General features: G+C 40.8%; 1 long non-coding RNA gene across 1 annotated transcript; it reads left to right on the top strand.

The window, feature by feature from the left end:
- Nucleotides 1-3,312: 3,312 nt before the first annotated feature.
- LOC125621753 (uncharacterized) lies at nt 3,313-12,621 on the top strand. The gene is made up of 3 exons (XR_007352578.2): nt 3,313-3,455; nt 4,152-4,262; nt 12,363-12,621. It is a non-coding gene; the product is annotated as an uncharacterized LOC125621753 (long non-coding RNA).
- Nucleotides 12,622-12,914: the final 293 nt, after the last annotated feature.

Raw genomic sequence — 12,914 nt, 5'->3', positions numbered from 1 at the left:
TGTTAGATAAACAGATTTGTTCAATGCTTATGGTTTCCATCTGCCAAATGAAAACACATAAAACTGCAAGATTCAACAGCTTTGTATATACTTTCCCCCCTGAACAGCACAATGGAAATTGTTTGTACTCTTCGCCAAAACAGTAAGGCCCTGTAGCTTTGAGTTTGGCAGGAACACGGCCTAGTCCAATTCGCACTCCAGTGATGGCTGGAAGAGAAATTCGGGTGACTTGTTTTTAAGCTTGTCATGTACAGCAAAAATGGATCCAAAACATTTTTAACTAGTAATATTCCTGCCTACGCCCCTTCAGGAGTATTGGAAATAATAAAAGCATCAGAATTGGGACACATCTATAGCAGCAGAATTAATACACAGGAGTGACTGAGCTGTGTTATATGGTAGTAATAAAGGGCATGGTGCTTTTTGACAGGGTAACAAGCCCTGTGGATGGGGGGAAGCGGTAAATGTAGTACATCTTGACTTTAGTAAGGCATTTGTTACTGTCTCTAATGACCTCATAAACAGACTAGGGAAATACAACCTAGATGGAGCTACTATAAGGTAAGTGCATAACTGGTTGGAAAACTTTTCCCAGAAAGGAGATATCAGTGGTTTACAGTCAAGCTAGAAGGGCATATCAAGTGGAGTCTGGCAGGGATCAGTTCTGGGTCTGGTTCTGTTCAACATCTTCATCAATGATTTAGAAAATGGCATAGAGAGTACCCTTATAAAGTTTGCGGACAATACCAAGCTGGGAGGGGTTGCAAGTGCTTTGGAGGATAGAATTAAAATACAGAATGATCTGGACAAACTGGAGAAATGATCTGAAGTAAATAGGATGAAATTCAATAAGGACAAATGCAAAGTACTCCACTTAGGAAGGAACAATCAGTTGAACACATACAAAATGGGAAATGACTGCCTAGGAAGGAGTACTGTGGAAAGAGATCTGGGAGTCATACTGGACCACAAGCTAAGTATGAGTCAGCAGTGTAACACTGTTGCAAAAAAAGCGAACATCTTTCTGGGATGTATTAGCAGGAGTGTTGTAAGCAAGACATGAGAAGTAATTCTTCTACTCTATTCCACAGTGATTAGGCCTCAACTGGAGTATTGTGTCCAGTTCTGAGTGCCACATTTCAGGAAAGATGTGGACAAATTGGAGAAAAATCCAGAGAAGAGCAACAAAAATTATTAAAGGTCTAGACAACACGACCTATGAGGGAAGATTGAAAAAAATTGGGTTTGTTTCATCTGGAGAAGAGAAGATTGACGGGGGACAGTTTTCAAGTACATAGAAGGTTGTTACAAGGAGGAAGAAAAATTGAATAGGACAAGAAGCAATGGACTTAAATTGGACATTAGGAAAAACTTCAGGGTAGTTAAGCACTGGAATAAATTGCCTAGAGAGGTTGCGGAATCTCTGTCATTGGAGGTTTTTAAGAGCTGGTTAGACAAACACCTGTCAGGGATGGCTTAGATAATACTTCGTCCTGCCTTGAGTGCAGCGGACAGGACTAGAAGAATTCTCGAGGTTCCTTCCAGTCCTATAATTCTATCATCCAAAGCCCAGTGGATAAGACTCCTGTTGACTTAATAAGCTTTGGATCAAGCTCTAAAGCAGCATCCAGCTTGATGATTCCTTTTCAGCCAGATCATGCCAATACTGCCTCTCATCATTGCAGTTTGTGACATGCCATATTTTCAATCTCATTGCCATGGCACTGTGTAGTCCAAGACACTGTTTAAAGTCTTAGGGCTCTAGACTCCCCTCAGACACATGAAAAAATTGCCACTGAAAGTTAACTAGAATTGTGCATGCTTCGTTTTGTTCCTGATATAGTTAACAAACTGAGATGCCTTTTGAATTCAAAGGTTTTCATTGCTTGTGCAAAAAGTACAAGATTCATAGATTCCAAGGCAAGAAGGGACTATCATTGTGATGATCTAGTCTGACCTACTGCTTTCAAGTTTCAAGTGTGGGTCAAGACTTAGAATACATGTGCTCTGAGGATATGACAACACTGCAATTAAATACCAGTCACTGGCCCACGCAACTGCTCAGGCTCACAGGGGTGAGTTGAGGTGTAGATATTTGGGCTTGGACTGCAGCCTGAGCTCCGGGACTCTCCCACCTCTCAGGGTCCTACAGGCCAGGCTCCAGCCTGAGCCCAAACATCTACACTACAATTAAACAGCTCCTTAGCCCAAGCCGTGCAAGCTCGAGTCAGCTGGCATGGGCCAGCTGGAGGTTTCTAACTGCAGTGTAGACATACCCTTTGGTATACACAGGTGTGTTTAGATGGATGCTTTTCAAAAAATGTTTCCTTTGGATGTATTATTTTAAAGCATAAACGTAGAACTGGTTTGTTTTTTCTTTTGACAAAATGAAAATTTGCATAGGAAAGGTACACTTTCTTGAAAAGAGTGGCAATTTTTGTCAACAGCAAAACTCCCACTGATTTCAATGGGGCTAAGATATCACCCATGAATCTAGACAATTATAAACCCTTTGTTACAGAATCACAACCTACTTTATACCATTTTTCTTGCATATTCGCTTTGTTTTTGCAAGGTTAAAATTTAATCAAATTACAATACAGCAAACTGCATTTTTGTCACATGTCGAACAATGAATCTCGCAAAACGTATTTATCAACACAACATTTACATGCCTCTAACCACAATCGGTGACACCCATCAACTGCAGCAAGCAAAGATTTCTCTCTGTGGAAAATAAAACACATTTTTCATATACTCTAAGCACAAGTATGTAGGTTAAATGCAAAATAAAACCAAACACTGTAAACTGACAGCTTAGCTCAATAACTTATTGAGCCTTGTAAAGTACAGTATTAGCAACTGCTGATGTACTTAACACTAAAATAGTTTATTGGTGGTATTCTTTCTGACCGTACTGACTAAAATTATCAGTTGGTGTACTGGAAATTCTGAAATAGCACCAACAACAGTGTGCTAATAATACACGGCGTGATTCTAGGAGACCTGAATGATGTCCCTTGCCAATGCCTGTTGCTGGGAAGGAATTTTGTCAGATAGCATATTAGCTAGCTGGTTGGGGATTTTCATATATTTGCTTGCTGTTGCTCATTATAACTACTGCCTCAGGCAGTTTGTTGCACCCCCAGGTTGATTTTTAGAGATGTCGACGGTCACAGTTCAAGGCAACTGCAACTGTATTTGTCTTCTATGTCTCAGAACGGGCACACACACATGGCTCCAGACTCCTCAGCTTTCACTTCTCTTGACCGAGACCCACCTCTCTCCCTTCTCACCAGGGTATTTACAGTTCTCTGCCTTCAGTGTGGTTCTTCAGCAAAAGACAAGCTGCTTAACCAGGATGCTTCACTTCTCTCCACAAAGACGGTACACAGCGTAATTACACAGTGAAGTTGTCACATGGTTCTTTCCAAGCAAGCTCATTCCTTCTTGAGGTAAAACCGTTACAGAGAAAATATATTAAAATAATAAAAAGAATCTACACACATCCTAATAAGATAGCCAGAGATCACCCCCTCACTCCAGCAAGGGGTCCAGTTGGTGATTGGTCCTTCAAACCCCACACAGGGTGTTTTTTTGTGATTACAAGTTCATCATAGCTTTCACTCAGAACAAGGCCCCTAATCATATGGGGCCTCAGTGACCCAAAGACCTCCCAAACCTTCCCTAAGAATTGAGGCCCACCTTAGGCCAAGGGCTCTTCCCAGTAGCTGGATCAGAAAGAAGGCCCCGACTCAGTTTTAACTCAGGCTATTTAACCAAGAAGCCTTTGCTGGTCCCTGGAAAATCCAGTTTGACTCAGTATATCCAAGCCCCTCTCCAGTTGGTGGTACCTCTCTTGGGATGGTACAACCTGAGTGAATTTGCCTAACTACCCCCAACTGTTCCTGAAGAGCAGTGATCACCCCTCCCTCATAGAACGACATACACTCCCTCAAAAGTCCATAAACATCTGAATTTTTAATGCAATGAACTCTTAAAATACTTAAACTGAATTCAGTAAGGTTTGTCCAGGAGATTAACCTGTCACACTGACCATCTGCAGATACATTTCAAGTTCATGGGAGCTGTGGATGCTCAGCACCCCTGAATATCATGCCCTTAAATGTACTGGTAATTGACTATTACAGGATCACTGGAATGATGTCTTCAGTGAGTGGAAGAAGGTTCACCAGTGGCCGTGTCCTGCACTGGGATAGCCCATTCCTGAAATCCACATCTTTGTGGATGGTGAGGGCAAGGTGAGTCCCATTTGCCTGAGGTAGCATTTGGAAGAAGGTTGCTACACCTAGTTATGGAGCTGTGTGAATAATAATTTTTTTTTCAGTTCCCTGGCAATTCTAAAAAAGAAAACAACTGTTTTGGGTTGAATGAAATGACGTGTTTCATTCTGACCTTCAGAATTTTATTTTATTTTTTTTAAATAAAATTAAAGAAAGTTACAAAATAAAAAAGGGTTTTGAATTAAAAAATGAAATGTGTGGTTTCAAAAATGTCAAAACGATATCTTTATGTCAGGGATCGGCAGCCTTTAGCATGCAGACTGTAGGGAAATCCGCTGGCATGGGACGGTTTGTTTACCTGCAGCATCCGCAGGTTCGGCCGATTGCAACTCTCACTGGCCGTGGTTCGTCGTTCCACGCCAAGGGGGGCTGTGGGAAGTGGCAGCCAGCACATCCGTCAGCCCGTGCCGCTGCCCACAGCCCCCATTGGCCAGGGACGGAGAACCGCGGCCAGTGAGAGCTGTGATCGGCCGAACCTGTGGACCCTGCAGGTAAACAAACCGTCCCAGCCTGCCAGCAGATTTCCCTGCAGTCCGCGTGCCAAAGGTTGTCGATCCCTGATTTAGGTTTTTCAGGTTTCTCTTCTGACTGAAACAATTTGGTTAAGCTGACATGAGTTCACAAAATATTTTGTTTTTGCCAAATCTGCATTTTTTGCTGGGGAAAAACCAAAGTTTCAGTTGAAACATTTCTCCCAGCTGCACCTGGGTATCAATACAGATCCTCATTTTGGAGACACAGGAGCTGACCTTGCATATTCTGGGAGGTGCACAGCCCCCTTTAACTTTCATTTACAGGGAACCATGACTGCTTTCATGCCTTCTCAAGTAGAATGATCCATGACTAAGTGACAGCTTTGAGTATCTTTCCTCAATTATGTGCAGTAGGAACGAAGCATCTGCACCACCCAAGACCAAGAATTTGTAATAGCTGCACAAAGTGACCCCAGGGACTTCATTAATGTTGTTATTGTTGATTATCATGGTTGCGAATCTATAAAACCACGGCCTTCTAATTTGACTTTGATGTGGTGTCCAGTTAAGGAGCACCCGACGAAGCTGCCAATTTAACGGAACACCACTAGCAAGAGAAATATTTTCCATGATAAAACTAACAATGTCATGCTGCATTTTCCCCATTTTTTATTCAGTGAACAAAATTACTCGTCAGCTCATACCGTTTTTTTAATGGACAAAAGAACAAACACTGTGTTCCTGCCCTTAATTAAGGCTCCAGGCAAAACTGATTTATTTTACATTGTATGACAAAATGAAACTATGGCCACAGCTTCATAAAAAAATAGATTCTGGTGCAAGTGGTGCACAAAACAAAAAGGATCCCAATACAGGTCTATAAAAATTTCAGATGTTAAGATATTTTCATTTGAATAGTAATACATTAGGGAGGGGGCACATCCAGGGGTTTTTGATAAGTGCTAAAAGCTCTTGAAACCTCTACAGATGACAGCGGAGCCATTCAGATAACTGAGGCTCATTGATAGGTTATTCTTACAAATGGTTATTTTCTTTGATTTAGCACCAGGTGTGAAGCAGTAAAAAAGTAAAGAAGCTTGGATCATTTGCAGATTTGCCTTCTGCCTATCCTATTCTAAAAATTAATTCCAGTGTACAGACAATAGGAAAGTTCAGCTGGAGTTGAAATTAGCCCTTGCCACTTTCATAGCCATAAAGATTTATTTTAAAAAGTCTAATGAAATTAATATTGCCCTTGGTTCAGTAGTTGATCCTTTTTAATAAGACAACCTACTTATGCATGTGTCAAACTTTAGCCGCCTTCTTAAGTTTCAATGTGACTTAAGCAAGCAGTTAAAGTTAGGCATGTACTTATGTGCTGTACTGAACAGGGATGAATTTATGAACATGCTTAGATGTTTGACTGAATTGGGGCCTTAGAATAAGATACTGTTCTGTCAGTTAACAACCAAAGAACTCAACTATCATATAGTATTTGGAATCAGAATAATGACATCTGCCCTGATGGACAGGGTACTTTTGTCTCAACAGCTGCAATAAGACAGTTGTCGTTCTAAGTGACAAGAGTTCCTTTTCTATTCTTTGTTTTGAGCAATAGCATCTCTCTGCACAGAACTCAGCTTTATTTGAGGTCAAGGTGGCTGATGACCTACACCGCTTCCCATAGCTCCCATTGGCCGGGAACGGCAAACCACAGCCACTGGGAGCTGTGGGGCGCCACGTCTGTGGACGGTCAACGTCAGCAAAATGTCTCGCGGCCCACAATCAGATTACCCTGATGGGCCACAGGTTGCCCACCACCGGCTTACAGGCTGGATGAAGACTGCAGAACAAGTCATTAAGGCCCAACTCTGCAATTCTTCTTTAGGCTAAACTTCCATTGACGTCGACTTCATAATATTTTAGCTAGTAGCATACCAATTATTGAAGCACTTGTTCCATTGGAGAAAAGAAATAAAGTGGTGAACGACACTCGCCTGAAATGATGAGCACCTTGGGCTCACTGAGGGCAAAAGTTCTCCTATAGTTTGGTTGGTAGCACAGGACTAAGCTACACTTAGTCTTCATTCACATCTCAAGCATGCTTCCTAGGAAAAGGCAACAAGCAAGGCTTAAGAGGAGATGGCCCATATACTAAGAATCTAATCAGGGATTAGTCTCCAAAGGATTGAAGTGTCTAGTCAGTTTTGATGCTTCACCTTAATTTATCTGAACTCTCTCTGTTACCCTGGTCCACCAGAATATGTACCTCCTTCCATAATTCACAGTGCCTTCCCATTGTCTGTGCAGCCTGGGAATATGCAGACTAATCTTTCCTGTAACTGTGTTGTAACTTCCGCTTCCGGCTGCAACCAGAAGCAAGAGGCACATTCAACCACTGAAGTCTGGCTATTGTGCTTATTGTAACATTGTATATCGCACCTACACCGTACAGTGGCTAAAGCCTTATAAGTGCAGGCAGAAAGACAGAGTTCCATAGACAAACAGCTAGAGACGCAGTGGGTGAAGATTCAGATCAGTTCTTATTTTATCCAAGCCATGTCACCTATTCATAGGGCTGCTGACATTTCACAAGAAGCAGCGGTGTAGAGTGGCAACCAGCTCTTTTTCTTTTGTGAGACAAGAGCAGTGTTACGTGGGCTACTGTCACACTTTTGCAGAAAGCAGCAATCGCCTAACCTTTCCCCTTGTGCGTATTTATTTTACAGCTTTGTTTTTCATGGTTGCCATTGGGTGTAGCATCACAGCTGTCCTTGCTTATTTTTGAACACTTATCTCCAACCTGGCATTTATTTTTTCCCCCTCGTCAGTGAGCAGTTTCTTCTTTCCTTACCCTGACTCCCTGCAAAGAAGAGAGGACCCTCATTTGCCTGGGAATGTTGTCTAATATTGCTGTATCACTTGACCAGTGAACAGATCTCTGGAAAGACCCAAGTTCTAAGGACTTGATTCCCAGCTTTGGGCAAGCTACCCAGCCGCTCCCTGCCTGTTTCTTCATTTGTAGAATGGGCACAACTCTATCTGCCTAAGATAAGGGAGGTGCTTCGAGAATTCAGTAATGGGTAACAAGTCACACCACGTACAGCATTATATAAGTATTTATCCCATGTCTTGTCAAGTTGTCCATTTCAAGTTTCTCAGGGTGGAGACCTTGGCTTCCTACTTGTGGGTAAAATGCCACAAGTTCTTATTTCAGTTTTACTCTGTTCTGGCTGAGGCAAAACTCCTGTTTTCAGCCTGTCCATTTGCATGACATTACCCATTGGAGCCCATTCACAAAGACTGGGCTTGTAGACAGAAAGGACAGAGGCTTATACAGCAGCTGGTGAAATGAAGGATGATTCAGTGGTTAGGGAGCCAGTGCGGGGCTCAGAAGATTCGGGTTCTATTGCAAACTGTGCCACAGACTTTATGTGACCTAAAGCAAGTCACTTACTCTCTGTGCCTCAGTTTCCCATCTATAAAATAGAAGACACTTCCCCCTATCTCATAGGGTGGATGTCAGGATAAATGCATTCAATTTTGTGAGGTGTTCAGATGCTATGGTAATGGAGGCTGAATAAATGCCTACATTAGGTTTCAGAGCAGCAGCCGTGTTAGTCTGAATTCACAAAGAGAAAAGGAGTACTTGTGGCACCTTAGAGACTAACAAATTTATTTGAGCATAAGCTTTTGTGAGCTACAGCTCACTTCATCGGATGCATCACAAAAAGTTTATGCTCAAATAAATTTGTTAGTCTCTAAGGTGCCACAAGTACTCCTTTTCTTTATCTTAGGTTATAATTGAAATTTTGACTCATAATATTTCTGAGAGAGAAAAGTCATGTACCAAAATTTTCAGACATAGTTACCTAAATGTATGCTTCTCACTCCAAATTTAAACATCTACAGAAGTTATCTGGGTTCTGTGGGAGCTGTGAACATGCAGCATCTCTGAAAAGCAGATCACTTATTTTGGTAACTAGAAATGGATTATGTAGCATCTTGCATGGCACTTGGAGGGAGGAGCACAGAAAATTTCCATTAGCTCTGGTGGAGCATGCTGTACATGAAACAGATTTCGCATGTAACATTAGGCAGATAAGTCTGACATTTTTTGGCCTCACTATTTAGGAACAGAAATGAGGATAATGAGGATAACAAGGCCCAAAAGCAGACTCTCTGCTTCTTATCCATAGAAAGGCAATGGCCTGAAGAGTGCATGCAGTGATGAACATGAGCACTAGTCTGGAAAGTACCTGTTAGCAGAAATTAACAGAAAACCGATGAGAAATAAAGTAGGGATGAGTCAGGTCAAGTATGTTGTGACAACTGGGCCTACAACATTTACCCTAATTGTGAGTTTAGCTGTAAAAAGTGAATATAAGTTCATAAAATGTCCCAATAACCTAGACTAACAGATGTTGATGGGAATGGGTGCAAGAAAACCAGACAGAGAAATTGGATTAGTCTAAATTAAAAAAAAGGCCACTTTGATTTAATCCCAGGACTGTTGAAATTATGCTTGTTAAAACCAGATGATATGGAGATGGAAATTAGTGAACCAAAATTGTTGTTGTTGAACAAAATAATGAGGGGATGGGCCATTTTAGCCATCGCTCCCTTTTCGGTCCCTAAAGAAAGAACCGACAGAGAGAAAGAAGAACGGGGACTATTAGAGTGAGCTTCCCTATCATGGCTGCCAGCCCCACTGTGACCCTGGCCTTCATCATCCTGATCCTGAGAGATGTCCTGACCAGAATAGGCCAGAGGGAGGGATCCAAATGACATCACCACCTCTACCAGCTAATGGCTGAATCCCTAGTACCTGTTTTTATAGCAACAGCAGGAGCCCATCTCAAATTTTCTTTCCCCCCAAAATGCAGTTACCATCATCTTTACTACCCTCCACAAAACTGTCAAACCAGGTGTTCTGCCTCCCAAAAACACTCTCTGGAGAAACGGAACAAGAAATGTTGTTAAAATTAAGGCCTTAATTAATACTTTCCCTTTCAAATGCTTTAACGATTTCCTCTTCTTTTCTGGACCTTTAATGAAAAGTTAAATGATTGTAATGATACTAAGCAGCCTAAGGTCCCTGTATACCAACTCCTGGACCTTGTTTAACACTGTTTAATGTTGGGCAGTGACAGGGTTGTTAACACCTTTGACCCATATATTCCATCTAAATTAATAGAACAGGGATAATTCCTAACCCCTGGCATAAACCATTTTGGAAGGGAAAAAAATCATAATTAAAAATAATCCATAATAAAAATGCTGGAAATCTACACTGGAAGCCTTATTTCAAGCTGTTCTTTATTGTCTGTCTTGCTCTTTCTGTCTATTATTACAAGGCCAATATATTGCTGCTTAGTTAAAAGGTTGATGCCCTCTAGAAAATGTTTTTAAGCTAGACACCTGACACAACTGTTTCCATTCCTCCTACTCGCTATAGTCTGTCCTTGAATGAAAGTGTCTGCTATCAGGCATTTAGCATATGGCAATTGGAGCACATATGTTAAGCATGCACAACTGAATAAACTTGACAGTTTTTTAGTCGTTGCAAGGAGTTCTGGAATGGAACTTTCCATTTCATTTACCCCAGTTGAAATAATTGAATTCTGTGTTGTTAATCAGAGAAATGCATGACAATTTGAAGTCTATACACACATCTCATTATATTTAGGCAGCTCCTAATCTTCTCCAGCTGTGATAGTTTAAGTTTATTGGACTCTGATAGATTGAACCAGTTTGGGGAACTCAAAACTTTTGTGGCATTAGCACAAATCAGCTGGTTTCAAGTGGAAAATTCACATAGTTCAAAAGTCAGAATCTTAGTAAAAAAAAAAAAAAAAGCAAGCATTTGGAGCTGTGAAAATTTATCCTGCTAGGTGCTAAATAGAACTGGGAGAATAACTGATTTTTTCAGGTCAGTGGCAGCTCCAAAACATAGCAGGAATAATAAAAAAAAATCTTGCATCAGAACTACAATGTTTTTGGTATTTTCTAGGAATTCAAAAAGTCTATTCTGGGTCTGTGCCAGAGTAGAAATTCAAAGCTGAGTCTCCCACACCCCTGGTGAATGCCCTAACCAGCGGGATAAAGCTCAGGAAGGTGGTAAACACCAGCACTATCATATCCTCCTTATTGTGAATAGCTGAAAATACTCGTGTGAAGTTCGCCACTAGTTTTGGGTTGACCAAAACTGCATTTTTTGCTAAACTATTTGTCTAAAACTATTTCACCCAGCTTTAGGGGCTAAGCATCTCCTAAAGGTACCAAACACATTGTCATCAAATGGCTTTGTTAGATACCTACATGCTAGGAACCAGAAAGCACAAGGGCAGATGTTCACGGGGAAGGAAGTTGAAATGTTCAATATACGGTAGAAACAGAATATTGCTTGGGAGCATTTCCCCTGTGCACAAGACATTCACCCTTACAGTGTAGAGGAAAGACTCTGATTAATCAGAGTCTAACAACAACATTTCTTTTGCATCATCATCTTCTCTCCCTCTGCCCAACATGGCTCCTTGCTAAAACAGATTGCAGTACATGGCTGGAAATATCAGGGCATGTGTCAATTGTGTGGCTAAACTATGCACAAAACTTTTTAAAAAAATATTTTGGAATTTGCAATCTAGGTTTTGCAAGAGATTGTTACCTGAAAGATACAAAGTTCCTCCTGTCTTCCCTTCAAACCCCTTCAAAACACCCTGGGGGGCAAGTGGTTTTCGTTAGATTTTCCTTTTTTGTGGGGAAGGGATTACCCTTCGAGGCAAGCATGCCCATTTGTAAAAATTAAGACCACCCCGCCACACCTGAACATTCTCTCACTTTTAGAAACACACCTTTCTTCAAGTTGTGAAATATTTGGATATATGTGTTTTTTCCACTTCCATTGTTTACCTAGGACCAGAATTGATAGTGCCAGAATAGTGCACTAAAGTCTTCTTTTGAAGAGTTCAAAAAGGAACAGAAACAGAGATATCATGAAAAAGCTTTTTATTTTGTTCTTGAGACTTCCAACCCAGTCTGGCAGACACAAGAGATCCAGAAAAGCATGCAAAATGTTGAATCCTTCTCAAAGTTGTACCAAACTCTGATAATGTTGAAGTTAACCCACAGCAACTGGTGGTAATACTATTTTAATCATGTAATTTAATGGAATTTGGTACCACTCTTAAAACAATGTACTCTCTGGTATGTGTGGATGATGGTGGAAACCACATGATGATCTCATGAAGAAATGAAACCAATCTAATGAAAAGTATTAAATATAATTATTATTATTATAGTGAAGCAGCTCACATGATGTGGTAAGTACTTTTCAGACAATCAAGAAGAATGCCTGTTCCAAGGTAATCACAATCTAAGGGAAAATGATCAATGCAACCTCTGCCTTAGAAAAAACATTAATATTTAGAGATTACACCTAAATATTGAAATATTAATGTTTAGATGAAAGATGAAAATACACTTTCATCTTAAGTTACATGCAGTAACAGAATATTTAGGAAGTCGCCCTACTATTGGTCATCTCTCTATATCTCTTTTTTTGCGGCATGCCAATTACACTCAGTGGACAAGACCCACGCAGAGTTTCTTGAAAGTGTGGAAACCTGTGTAAACGAGCAGAGAACGTGACGCAAAATAACCATCACCTTGCTAAGGAGACACATCAAGATGGGAAGCAGCAGTCACACTTACGAAAATCAGATTGGTGGGCTTGGGTCTCAGTGTTTTTATATATGTAAAGTATGCATTTCAGTATCTGCCAGAATGGGATGTTATTTTACTATGACTACATTTCGAATGCCTGGTTCCACAATTTAAGAACAATTTGGAAATAAAATGGATCATTAACTTCTGATGTCTCACAAATCACTGACATATTTTACCCCCTTCTCCCCAAATAAGTCTTATTTTTCACAGTTCATGGACCTAAGCAGTGATCTGAAAAAACAAATGTATTTCCAGATTTCTGAAAGACAGCCCCTGTTCTTAGACTGTCATTTTTCCATCCACTATTCCAAGATTTCTTTCTAAAATTATCCCATTAGCTCTAAGTAGTAGCCAGCCACCACCGTCTTTGGGTGGTTAGTATGTGCACTTCCCCATCCAAAAACTTCTC

The sequence above is a fragment of the Caretta caretta genome, chromosome 14 (genome assembly GCF_965140235.1).
Source record: "Caretta caretta isolate rCarCar2 chromosome 14, rCarCar1.hap1, whole genome shotgun sequence".
Taxonomy (NCBI): domain Eukaryota; kingdom Metazoa; phylum Chordata; order Testudines; family Cheloniidae; genus Caretta; species Caretta caretta.
The sequence above is the reverse complement of the archived record's forward strand: the minus strand, read 5'-3'. Positions and strand labels throughout refer to the sequence as shown.